This window comes from Eriocheir sinensis, chromosome 8, assembly GCF_024679095.1.
Source record: "Eriocheir sinensis breed Jianghai 21 chromosome 8, ASM2467909v1, whole genome shotgun sequence".
Lineage (NCBI taxonomy): Eukaryota > Metazoa > Arthropoda > Malacostraca > Decapoda > Varunidae > Eriocheir > Eriocheir sinensis.
Genome location: NC_066516.1, coordinates 23234705 through 23247217, shown reverse-complemented (window position 1 = coordinate 23247217; position 12513 = coordinate 23234705). Strand labels below are relative to the sequence as shown.

Here is a 12513-nt window from a genome sequence, read left to right as displayed (position 1 = left end):
GTTTCTGGAAGGGAGGGGTTGAGGCAAGGGGAAGGGGTAGAGGAGAGGGAAGGGGAGGGGAGGGGAGGGGAGGGGAAGGGAAGGGAGGGGAAGGGCAAGGAAGGGAAGGGAAGGGAAGGGGAGGTGAAGAGGAGGGACAAAATAGGTCATGTAAATAGTTGGTTTTGGAAGGAAGAACATTAGGAGGAGGAGGAGGAGGAGGAGGAGGGTGCCAGACTACATACACGGGAAACTCCTCCATCTTCTTCACCCTTTTTTTTCCTCCTTCCTTTCCTTCTCATGTAACATTTCTTCCTCTTCCTTATCTTAGCGTGTCCCCTCCCTCCTTCCCCCCTCTGATAAGTCCTCCACCTCCTCCTCCTCCTCCTCTTCCTGTCCCTCCATCCCAGTAAGCCCATCGCCTCCCTTATCTTCCTTCCTCCTCCTTCCTCCTTCCGTCTCTTCTTCTTCCTCCTCCTCCTCCTCCTGAAACCAACTATCTAAATGTCCTTTTGGTCCCTTCTCTCCCTCCCTCCAATAAGCTGAAACGTCTCCTCCTCCTCCTCCTCCTCCTCCTCCTCTCCTTCCTCCTCCTCCTCCTAAAGCCAGCTATCTACATGTCGACCCATTTCTGTCCCTTCCCCTTCCCATCTCTACCCTCCTTCCTTCTCCCCTAAACTCCCCTTCCTCAATTTTCCAGCTCCTATAAGCCCCAATAAAATATCTACGACCTCCCGCCACGCACACACACACACACACACACACACACACACACACACACACACACACACACACTTACCCGACTGACAGACACACACGAGGACCACTTTTGCCAACACTTACCTGGAGAGAGAGAGAGAAAGAAAGGTTATTAAATGTCAAAACAAGATCAATAACAATAAAAATAACAACACACACACACACACACACACACACACACACACACACACACACACACACACACACGTAATTCATTAAGTCATCAATGAATCAATACAAAGCAAGTTCCTATTCCAAACACGATAAATTTCCTAAAACCACATTTGGAAATAACTACTAAAAACACAACCCCGAACGCCATTCATTTATCAAAACTTTACTTATAAACACACACACACACACACACACACGCAGACCACAAACACACACACACACAAAAAAAAAAAAAAAAAACATAGAGGAGAGCGGGTGCGGGTCAGGGAGGGTGGATGGGTGGATTCAATGAACAGAGGGAAGAAAGGATGGAAGGAAGGACGTTAGAAAGGAAGGAGGAAAGGAAGGAAGGAAGGGAGGCGCCGCAGGACCCGCCGGCGCCGCCCTCACACCACGCCAGACGACAAGGAAACCGACGCCGAGGAACTCTCTGAGGATTCCTTTACTTAAGAGACTTCCTTTGTTTGGACTTCCTCGTTTCACTGCCAAGGTTACAAGAATTATCACCAGCGTGTGTTTACTTAAGAAACGAGGTATTTTATCGACAACATTTTTTTCCCTTTCCTTCCTGGCCTGTCAACGTCTGAGATAAAAAAGATGAAAGAAGGAAGAGTGATGCTTAATAGAAGTGAGGGAAGGGAAGGGCTACAGAGATAAGAAAGGAGAGGACGAAATAAGTTTAGGGGTTACATTACGTGTGTATGTACTAATTAACGCTTTATTAGGTCTAAACACGACACACTCCAGCAAAGACTAATTACATGCCATCTGGTTTACCGTCGTTTGTGTGTGATTTTACCTACGAATCAAGAAAAGTAGAGAGATTAACAAGTTTTACTCAATATGCAACGTTTAATCTGCTCTATACACAACCCATCTCACTCAAAATATGACAACTTATATGTAATTCGATTAACTGCCGTGTGTTTTGTGTGTTTGCCTAAAAATAAAGCCAGGTCGAGAGATTATCAAGTCCTGTACTATGCAACGTTTTATCTTCTCTCAACACAACCCATCATTCTCAAAACATGACAATTTATATACAACCTGATTTACCGTCGAGTTTGTTTGTTTGCCTAAGAATCAAATTAAGTCGAGAGATTATCAAGATCACTATGTAACATGCCATGAGTTATCTTCCTTAAACACAGCCTATCATATTCTTAACATGACAGTCTACATACAACCTTATATACCGTCGCGTTTGTTTGTTTGCCTAAGAATCAAATTAAGTCGAGAGATTATCAAGATCACTATGTAACATGCCATGAGTTATCTTCCTTAAACACAGCCTATCATACTCTGAACAAGACAATTTACATACGACCTGTTTTATCGTCGTGAGAGAGTGTTTTGTTTTTTATCTAGGAATCACACCAAGGTCAAGTTTTAAGTACTCCCGAAATTGAACTCTCTTTTTGGCCACCCCTCTGTACTCTATTCTGGAGCAGTAAGTAGCGGGCTTTTTTTTTTTCATTATTGTTTTCTTTCTTTTTTTGTCACGCTCTTGAACTGTCTCCTTTTCTGTAAAAAAAAAAAAAAAAAAAAAAAAAAAAAACTTTGTTCAACACGACCCAATAACAACATACACTAGCCAAGACAAATCATACTAGACGTCCTGGTTCGTCCATTAACGTGATTTGATACTGACATTAGCGGGACAAATTATTCAAGCCCGCTGACGAGTTTACGATCAACTGGTGGGTGATGGACTCTCGGGGGGGGGGGAGGGGGGGGGAGGCTGCGGGTTTGGTATCATGGCGTCGGCTGAGCATCCCTCCCCCCTTCCTCTCTCCCTCTCCCATTCCCCGCCCGACCATGGAGAGTTGGAGGAGGAAAAGGTCGGGGTGGGGGGTGGGGATGGGAGAGGGGGGAGGGGAGAAGCAGCGTCCATTATATTGGTTTAGCTCACTCATATTAATTTTATTGTACGCTGTAATGTTTGACTCGTAATGTGTGGTCAAAATAATATCTCTTTATCTATGTATATATTTATTAATGTATTTTTCTTTGTCTATCCGTCTGCCTATGTATATGTGTTATCTTTTATCCATGTATATCTATCTATCTCACTATCTATCTACATCTATCTCTTTCTATCCATCTTATCTTTCCATCAACCTATAACTATGTATCTATCTGTTTATCTATCTGATCTGTCTATCCATCTAGATCTAAGTATCTCTCTGTACATCCATCTTACGTCTTTCTATCTATCTATGTCTATCTCTGTATATTTATCTTTAATTCCAATCACCTATATCTATCTTTCTATGCATCTCTCTACATCTTAATCTTACCTTACTATCTCTCTCTATATGAATCCCTTCCTATATCAATCTCATCTTTCTATCTCTCTCTATATGAATCCCTTCCTATATCAATCTCATCTTTCTATCTCTCTATATATGAATCCCTTCCTATATCAATCTCATCTTTCTATCTATATATATGAATCCCTTCCTATATCAATCTCATCTTTCTATCTCTCTATATGAATCCTTCCTATCAATCTTATCTTTCTATCTCTCTATATGAATCCCTTCCTATATCAATCTCATCTTTCTATCTCTCTCTATATGAATCCCTTCCTATATCAATCTCATCTTTCTATCTCTCTCTATATGAATCCCTTCCTATATCAATCTCATCTTTCTATCTCTCTCTATATGAATCCCTTCCTATATCAATCTCATCTTTCTATCTCTCTCTATATGAATCCCTTCCTATATCAATCTCATCTTTCTATCTCTCTATAGATCCCTTCCTATATCAATCTCATCTTTCTATCTCTCTCTATATAAATTCCTTCCTATATCAATCTCATCTTTCTATCTCTCTCTATATGAATCCCTTCCTATATCAATCTCATCTTTCTCTCTCTCTCTCTATATGAATCCCTTCCTATATCAATCTCATCTTTCTATCTCTCTCTCTATATGAATCCCTTCCTATATCTATCTCATCCTTCTATCTCTCTATCTCGATCTAAGTAAGCGCGTCTCCCTCCTATGCGCACCGCCAGCCAGCTGTGAATGGCGCCGCGGTGAGGGATGGCGCTGCGGGGGTGTCGACATTCGGTCCGCCTCTCTCATTAAAGGTGCATTGCCGGGCTGCCTCGATGCTGGCGCCTGCATGAACGTACCCACCGCCGCCACCACCGCCGCCGCCGTCGCCACGCAACCAAGCACCCCGACCAGTTAGTCACCCACACAGCAGCCGCGACTCACGTTCCTTCGCTTCCTTCTCCCGTATACTTGTGTTGCCCCTTCACTCCTGTAAGTTCATGTTCTCCCTTCCTTGTCCTTCTCCCCCTTCACCTTCAGTCTTCTTTTCCTCTTCTTCATAAAGCCAACTATCTAGACGATGTTCTTTAATTTGTCTCTTTCCACCCCCCTCCAAAAACAAAAAACAAAAAAAAAACAAAAAAAATAGGAAGACTTCCTTCTCTACTACAATCCTCCTCCTCCTCCTTCTCCTCCTCCTCCTCCTCTTCAAAACAACTATCTAAATGTGCTTCAATTCGTCTCTCTTCTTTGTCTTCCTTCCTTATCCTTTCTTCTTCCTCCTCCTTCTCAAAACAACTATATAAATGTTCTTCCATTCGTCTCTCTCCTTCCTTCTCTGTTTTCCTTCCTTATCCTGTCTCCTATAATCGTCCTCCTCCTTCTTCTCTTCTTTCTTCCATGAGCATTATAACCTAACCTAACCTAACCTAACCTAACCTAACCTAACTTAACCTACCACAGCCCAAGCTAACCTACACCTTCTTCTCTTCGTTCATCCATGAGCATTATAACCTAACCTAACCTACACCTTCTTCTCTTCGTTCATCCATGAGCATTATAACCTAACCTAACCTAACCTAACCTAACCTAACCTACACCTCCTTCTTCTCTTCCTTCTTCCATGAGCATTATAACCTAACCTAACCTAACCTAACCTAACTAACCTAACTGCTGCCACCACCACAACCCAAGCTAACCTACACCTCCTCCTCGTCTTCCTTCTCTTTCCCTCCTCGTTCCCAATCTCTTGTTTCTTCTTACTCTTCTACATCCTGCTCCTCCTTCTACCTCTTGTTCTCGACCCCCCCTTCTCTTTTTACTTCTTGCTCTGTTTCTACATTTTCTTCTCCTTTCCTGTTCGTTCTCTTCCTCACCCTTGTCTTCTACCCCCCTCTGTTTATTCTTCTTTCTCTTCTTCTACCTCTTCCTTCTCCACCTTCTCTTTTCCCCCTCATCCTCCTTCGCCTTGTTCTCGGTCCCCCTTCTCTTTTCTCCTCCTCCTCCTCCACCGCCACTGTATTACCTCCCGAATCCGTAACGCCCGAGCCAATACATATCACCCAACTTCGAGGTCAGGCAAGGGACTAGTCTATCCCGAGCTCCTTTATCCAGCGGGAGAGAGCGAGGGAGGGAGACGGGCATAAGTTTCCGCCATCCGTTACTGGAATCACGGCGAGGTGCTTATTGAACCCTGGCGCTGGTGATGGTGGCGGTGGTGGCGGTGGATGAAGAAAGGAGGATGAGTAAAAGGCTGAAGAAGAAGACATATGGGGAGGACGAGGGAAAGGGGAAGAAGGAAGCAGGAAAGGGAAAAATAAGGGTAAAAGAAGGAAAAAAAGGGAGAAAAAGAAAGGAGGATGAGTAAGAGGTTGAAGAAGAAGATATATGGGGAGGACGAGGGAAAGGGGAAGAAGGAAGTAGGAAAGGGAAAAATAAAGGTAAAAGAAGGAAAAAGAGGGAGAAAAAGAAAAGAATATAGTGGTAATGGGCGAAGAAAAAGGAGGAAGAGGTAGAAAATGAGGGGAAAGGAGAGGAAGAAGAAGAAAAAGAAGGCAGCGGTAATGGACGAAGAAAGGAGGAAGAGTAGGAGAAAGAAGAAGATGTGGGGAGGAGGACAAGGAGAGCCAGGAGGAGGAAAAGAGGAGCAGGAAAGCAGGAAAGGAAGTATATAATGTAATAAATGATGATGATGAAGAAGAAGAAGAAGAAGAAGCCAGGAGAGGATGTATATAATGTAAAAAGGAGAAGAAGAAGAAGAAGAAGAAGAAGAAGAAGAAGAAGAAGAAGAAGAAGAAGAAGAAGAAAATGAAGTAGTTAGTAAAAATGCAATTATGAAGGGCTGGAAGTATTGGGTCCCTAAACACACACACACACACACACACACACACACACACACACACACACACACACACACATTCACGGCATAATAACAGTAATTTGTAAGTCAATAAATCGATGCAGAAAATTACTCACTCATTTTTTAGATCAGCCTCTACTCTCTCTCTCTCTCTCTCTCTCTCTCTCTCTCTCTCTCTCTCTCTCTCTCTCTCTCTCTCTCTGGAAGGAAAAGAGGAAGGAAAACAGGAAGGATGAGAGAGAGAGAGAGAGAGAGAGAGAGAGAGAGAGAGAGAGAGAGAGAGAGAGAGAGAGAGAGAGAGAGAGAGAGAGAGAGAGAGAGAGAGAGAGAGAGAGAGAGAGAGAGAGAGAGAGAGAGAGAGTAGAAGGAGGAGGAGTAGAAATAACGACTTGTAATTGAATACCAGTAGAGGCACCACAGACACGCGTGGGGGAGGAAGGGGAACGCCGCGGAGCAACAGGTGGAACGAGGGAGACTGAGAGTGAGGGAGACAGACACACAGGTCGACAAGAGATAAAAGTTAACCGGGCAGAGTGAGTGAGATAGAAATAGAGAGAGAGAAAGAGAGAGAGGAGGAGGTATATACATGTGACCCAACCATACATATATACATTCATACCTTGATACAAATACACTTACAGAGACAGGCAGGCAGGGAAGCAAAATAGAACCCTCACGAGCTTTACTGACAATGAGTAATACTTGTGAAGATGAGGTGATTAGCGGCAAGGAGAGGGTGAGACAGAGATAGAGAGAGGAAGATAGTGCTAAATATAACCACCACCACCAACGACACTACCAAGGTGATTAGTGGCAAGGAGATGAGAGAGAGAGAGAGAGAGAGAGAGAGAGAGAGAGAGAGAGAGAGAGAGAGAGAGAGAGAGAGAGAGAGAGAGAGAGAGAGAGAGAGAGAGAGAGAGAGAGAGAGTCCTGTTCTCATCCGCTCAAATCACTTCACTATCAATACACGGTTGTCTGGTCACTCCCTGGGTATAGATACTGGTTCTACTGTTCTCTCTTCCTTCCCTCTGTCTTTTTCCTCGCTTTCTCTCCGTATATACATAGATTTATATTGTTTAGGATAGGATATATGTATGTACACCCCACCCCTCCTTGTAATCCCCCCCCCCCCCTGTTCTTAATAAAAATCTGAAAATCTGAATCTGACCCCATGCTAGTCTCTATATTCAGTTTAAACGATCAAATCACCTCTCTATAAATAAAGGATTGTATGGGTGTTGTTCCCTGAGTATATTAGATTTTGTTTACAGTGAAGGAAGCAACTGAAGGGCAAAAACATATGAAAATAAAAATGCTCTCTTTATCCAGTTTAAACGATCAAATCACCTCTCTATAAATACAGGATTGTGTGGGTGTTGTTCCCTGAGTATATTAGATTTTGTTTACAGTGAAGGAAGCAACTGAAGGGCAAAAACATATGAAAACAAAAATGCTCTCTTTATCCAGTTTAAACGATCAAATCACCTCTCTATTAATACAGGATTGTGTGGGTGTTGTTCCCTGAGTATATTATATTTTGTTTACAGTGAAGGAAGCAACTGAAGGGCAAAAACATATGAAAACAAAAATGCTCTCTTTATCCAGTTTAAACGATCAAATCACCTCTCTATTAATACAGGATTGTGTGGGTGTTGTTCCCTGAGTATATTATATTTTGTTTACAGTGAAGGAAGCAGCTCAAGGGCAAAAACATATGAAAACAAGAATGCTCTCTTTATCCAGTTTAAACGATCAAATCACCTCTCTGTAAATAAAGGATTGTGTGGCTGTTGTTCTCTGAGTATATTATATTTTGTTTACAGTGAAGGAAGCAACTGAAGGGCAAAAACATATGAAAACAAGAATGCTCTCTTTATCCAGTTTAAACGATCAAATCACCTCTCTATAAATAAAGGATTGTGTGGCTGTTGTTCTCTGAGTATATTATATTTTGTTTACAGTGAAGGAAGCAGCTCAAGGGCAAAAACATATGAAAACAAGAATGCTCTCTTTATCCAGTTTAAACGATCAAATCACCTCTCTATAAATAAAGGATTGTGTGGCTGTTGTTCTCTGAGTATATTATATTTTGTTTACAGTGAAGGAAGCAACTGAAGGGCAAAAACATATGAAAACAAAAATGCTCTCTGCAAATCACCTCTCTATTAATACAGGATTGTGTGGGTGTTGTTCCCTGAGTATATTAGATTTTGTTTACAGTGAAAGAAGCAACTGAAGGGCAAAAACATATGAAAACAAGAATGCTCGCTAAGATATGGGCATGAATCCATCTCTGCCACCTCCCTCACTAAAACCACCATGAGTGATTCCCTACGCCTTGATTACGTGCAGACATTACTTCCCTTTTATGAGCCCTGACTACCCCGAGCGAGCACCTCATTCATAACCATTAGGACCAGCAGCATGGCCCCTTGTATCTCACTCCTCTGTGCCCGCCGCCGCCGCCACCACCACCCAACGTTGACAGATTATCGTATCCTCCATTGTATATACCATTTTTAGACATTATCGTATCCTCCATTACCATTTTTAGACACTTAACTAAAGCAAAAAGACACAAATAATTAAAGCTTTCAACGGTAACTATAAATAAATGTAGTTATTGGAGTGGAGGAGACAGTTTTTGGGTCGGAAATCGCAAAACATAATAGGTTAAGTACGACAATCTTGAAACGCAGCCACCACCACCACCACCAGGAAGGAGAACACTAACACTATCCCCACCTCTTTTATCTCCACCACCACTACCACCACCAGCAAGAACACTAACACTAGCCTCGCCTCTTTTATCTCCATCACCACCACCACCACCACCACCACCAGCAAGAACAACAATAACAAACAGTATCACCAGGTCTTTTATCTCTATTACCGTCAACCTCCGACACTACCACCAACAACAACAATAACACTAACAACGCCAACACAAATATCCTTCAATCACCATTACCCCCCGCCCCCCCCACCACCTCCATCTCTTCCATCACCATCACAAACTGCCCATTCCGATCCCTACCACCCTCTCTACCATCCCCACCATTACCAGAACAACCAATACTATTTACTATCACTCTTGCATCACCACTACTGTACCACCACCGTCACCACCACAATCATTACCACTACGAATCCATAGCACCCCCTTCAATCACCACTACTTACCACTACACACAATACCCATAATATCCTATACCTATCATCTCTACCACCACGATCAGTCCACCACCACCACTAACCACTCTCAGCAATGCCCATTCCAACCCATTCAACCCCCCCCCCCATCAACCATCACCATCATCAACAACAAACAACGCCCCTTACATCTTACTTACACCGTCCCTACCAGTAACAGCAGTTCCTTCCCCAGCTATCTCCTTTCTCGTCTTTATCTCCCCTTCCCTTCTCATCGTTTCCCTTCCTTATTTTCAATCCCTCCTTCCTTTCCTCTTTATTCCTTCCCTTGCTAAAAACACTGTCCATTTCTCATTGTTTCCCTTCCTTATTTTCAATCCCTCCTTCCTTTCCTCTTTATTTCTTCCCTTGCTAAAAACACTGTCCATTTCTCATTGTTTCCCTTCCTTATTTTCAATCCCTCCTTCCTTTCCTCTTTATTTCTTCCCTTACTAAAAACACTGCCCATTTTAACCCATGCCTCCCTTCAACCATCACTACCAACTACAAATATTACCCCTTACATCCTATGCCATCTCTACCACCACCACATACAATTAATGACAGTCACAACCCATTTCTACCTTCCACCCCTACCACTACCACCACCACCAGCAACACCACTACTACCACCATTACTACTACAACCAAAGCCTATCCTAACCCATATCACATCCTTCCGCCACCGCCTCTTCCCACTACAAACAATTCCCCCCCCTATCACCACTATCACTACCACGGCCAAGACCCTCCTTCCGGCCGCCGCCACCAGAGGCCTCCACCGGCGCGCTGAGCTGAGCCTCCCGCGGGCCCGGTAATATTTCTTCCTTCTTCCCTTCAGCGTCGTGACACCTTCCGGGGATCAAGATAAAAGATGATACGTGGTTTTTTCGCTTAATATTTCTCCTCGACTTTCCCCTTTCTCTCTCTCTCTCTCTCTCTCTCTCTCTCTCTCTCTCTCTCTCTCTCTCTCTCTCTCTCTCTCTCTCTCTCTCTCTCGGTGGTGGTGGTGGTTGTAATAGTAGTAGTAGTAGTAGTAGCAGTAGTAGTAGTAGTAGTAGTAGTAGTAGTAGTAGTAGCAATAGTAGTAGTAGTAGTAGTAGTAGCCACAGTGGTGGAGAGTGACATTAGGGTGGGTCGGGAGTGACTTGAGTAGGGAAGGAAAGGGGGATCTGGACGTAATAGATGATAGGCGATTTAGTGCTAGGTAGTATTAGTGATATGGTTGGATGCCACAGTCATTAGCGAACAGAGTTGGGGCTAATGACCTCCAAGCTATAGAGCCCTCCATGATTATGTGTCGGGAAAATAAATATGGGAGGAAGTATCATTTATGTAGTAGTAGTAGTAGTAGTAGTAGTTGGTGATACTGGTGGTGGTGGTGGTGGTGGAGAACAAACAAGGTTATCAATGCCTGGGGAACACCGGACGCGTTTCCCTTCCCCTGATAAAACAAACTGTCACTACCACCACCACCACCACCACCACCACCATCAACAACATCACTACCCACGTCTCCTCACCACCACCACTACCACCACCACCACCAACAACAACAACAACATCACTACCCACGTCTCCTCACCACCACCACCACCACCAACATCACTACCAACATCTCCCCACCACCACCACCACCACCGCCTCCGCCAGTGTATTACCCGCCTCGCCACACAATGTATTATCACTTAGGCCTCCGCGCGGTGATTTAGGAAAGGGGAAATTAACTCTAGTTGTTAACGGGGAACATTATGAAGTTTTATAAGGGGGTGAAGGGAGGAGGGGAAGAAGGAAAGGCGAAGGAAGAGGGGGAGGGGAAAGAAAATGGAAGGGAGTGAGGGAAAGAAATAAAGAGGGAAATGAAGGAAAGGGATTAAAAAGGAAAAGGAGAGAATGAAATAAGGAAGCAAGGAAGGAAGATAAGGCGGAGGGAGGAATAGGAAAGAGAAGAAAGGGAGCAAAAGAAAGGAAGGAATAAGAGGGAAAAACGGAGGAAGAAGGGAAGGGGGGTAGACGGGAGGATGAACGAAGAAAAGAATAGGAGAGAAGGGACGAAGGAATATGAAGGAAGAATGGAGGAAGAAGGGAAGGAGGATAGACGGGAGGATGAACGAAGAAAACAGAACAAGAGAAGTGACGAAGGAGAGACGGGAGGGAGGAAAGAAAAATGAAAAACAAAACAAAACAACAACAACAACAACAAAAAACAATCTAAACCAATCTCTAAAAAGTAAAAGAAGGATTAAGGAAAGAAAGAAAAAAAACGGGAAGAAAGAAGGATGAGGAAAAAAACACCTAACCTTACCTGATATCTAAGAAGTAAGAAAAATGATAGAGGAATGAACGAAAAAGAAAGATATAGAATAGATAGATAGATAGAAAGGGAAAATGAAATACAGAAAGCTGGAAGTAAAGGAAAGGAAGAAAAAAAAAAAAAACATGCTAAAAATAGATAACGACGAAAAGGGAGAAAGAAATACAGAAAACATGAAGATACTAATAAAATCCCGTCCCTGCTTTGGTATGACTCCGGTTTCCATGAGGCGGCGTTTTAAAGCTTATTGACGTGGCTACAGAGGACCATTTGAATACCAGGCCGCGGTCAGCTGAGGACAATTTGAATACCAGGTCGCGGTCAACAGGGCAACTTGGCAAGGCTGAGGAGGAGGAGGAGGAATACATAGGAATACATAGGAAGAACAGACACCAGAAGACCTATCGGTTTATGGCGAGGGTGTCTGTTTACTACCGCTACTACTAGTAATCTACGTGTGGTAGGACAGGAGGAGGTAAAGAGGTAAACAGGTAAAGAGGAGGAGGAGGGGGGAGAGAGAGAGAGAGAGAGAGAGAGAGAGAGTTTAGAACAAGAGAGGAGAATGAGATAGCAATAAAGAACTAGAGAAAGAAATTAAAGGATAGAAATAACCAGCGAGAGAAAGAAATTAAAGGAGAAAGAAATAATAAAACGAGAAAGAACTAAAGGAGGAGGAAGAAATTAAGGCTTGATTGACTGATTATTGGGGCGTTCTTTGCTTGGCGTCGCAACTGCGTGGTCATGTGGCGCCGAACCTCATGCTAAACGATTTGCATTTATAAACTATATAAAACTGGTTAGCAACTTTAAAACATGATAAAAAAACAACACTAATAAAACTATATAAAGCCGCTTAAAATTAAAAACATGATAAAAACAACACTAATAAAACTATATAAAGCCGTTTAAAATTAAAAACATGATAAAAACAACACTAATAAAACTATATA

General features: G+C 43.0%; 1 protein-coding gene and 1 long non-coding RNA gene across 9 annotated transcripts in view; both read right to left on the bottom strand.

The window, feature by feature from the left end:
* LOC126995711 (endothelial PAS domain-containing protein 1-like) overlaps positions 1–12513 on the bottom strand; it is a 280018-nt gene that overhangs the window by 69519 nt on the left and 197986 nt on the right. The gene's annotated exons all lie outside the window — the stretch shown is intronic.
* Positions 6992–11301, bottom strand: LOC126995713 (uncharacterized). The gene is made up of 3 exons (XR_007750658.1): positions 8216–11301; positions 7405–7818; positions 6992–7266 (listed from the first exon to the last, which is right to left on the bottom strand). It is a non-coding gene; the product is annotated as an uncharacterized LOC126995713 (long non-coding RNA).